The following is a 1180-nucleotide window of genomic DNA, read 5'->3' on the forward strand; positions in this document are numbered from 1 at the left end:
TAATACATGATACACTATAAAAAAATACTTTAGCATATGCATTCTAACATAAATATATGAAATAGCAAAATTTATATCTACGTTATATCTACTATTTAAAATGATTTAATAATAGAGTATAGAATTTGACTCACTTAGAAGAATGTCTCTTCTTGCGCGGTCTTCCAGGAATCTTCATCTTGTCTTTCTTCCGATTCAATTTAGACAATTCCTTCAGCTTTTCTCTATATTGTCTTTGAATGTCAGCCATCCTGACTCTTATCTCAAGTTCCTTAGCATCCATATTCGGCCAGTCTGGCTCATTATCGATGTGTCTTTTTCTAGCGATAAACTTCTTTGCGTCGAGTTTCCCTTGCAAATTTCTATAATCGTGACAATCAAGATGTTCTCCCAAGATATGACTTCTATCCTCATGTCTGCTATCATCGTCGTTCTCCATCATTCTATCATCCGAACATATCTTTTCATCGTGCATTTCAGCATCAGAATCCGATAGATTATCATCAATAATCAAGAAATCAATAGATTCCTTGCTGCTAGAAATTTCACTCATATGATTGATTCCGTATAATTGTTCGTATATCTTTCTTTCATATTCTTCAAAGTCTTCTTCTCTTTCGTAGTTTATTTTATGGCAAGGAGTACTAGTAGCAAGGGGAGCGTCATTTAACATATCATTATCTTCGTTATCGGTACAAATATCGTTTTCAGCAGAAAAATCTAAGCTTCCACTTGTATTATTATTCGCGTTTATTATAGACACTGGCATTTCCTGCTCACTTTCATCGTACCGTTTATCATAATCATCGTCTTCGGAATGCGAGTCGTATTTAGATTCCTCATCTTCCAACTCGCCATCGGTTTTGAACCTCTTGAGGCTCTCGAAATCTTGCAAATTTTCTTGCACATACTTTCTCTTGTCCGACGTCTTTCTTTCATTTTCTGGGACATTATTCGCTCTGGCCAGGTTCAACAGTAAGCTAACGGCATAAGATATATCATCGAAATTCTCCAGATTCGACTTCCGGTAAGTTATATCCTCTACCTTCTCCATAAATCGTTTTTCTCTTGAATCGCATAACACCCCCAAAGAGTTGTTCATGTTGTTGGTGTGGGTCTCTTCCGGAGGAAAAAGCACCCTGCCCTTGATAACCGATCTATCTAATTTATGTCTTCTATT

Source organism: Bombus fervidus, unplaced genomic scaffold, assembly GCF_041682495.2.
Source record: "Bombus fervidus isolate BK054 unplaced genomic scaffold, iyBomFerv1 scaffold0020, whole genome shotgun sequence".
NCBI classification, from domain to species: Eukaryota; Metazoa; Arthropoda; class Insecta; order Hymenoptera; family Apidae; genus Bombus; species Bombus fervidus.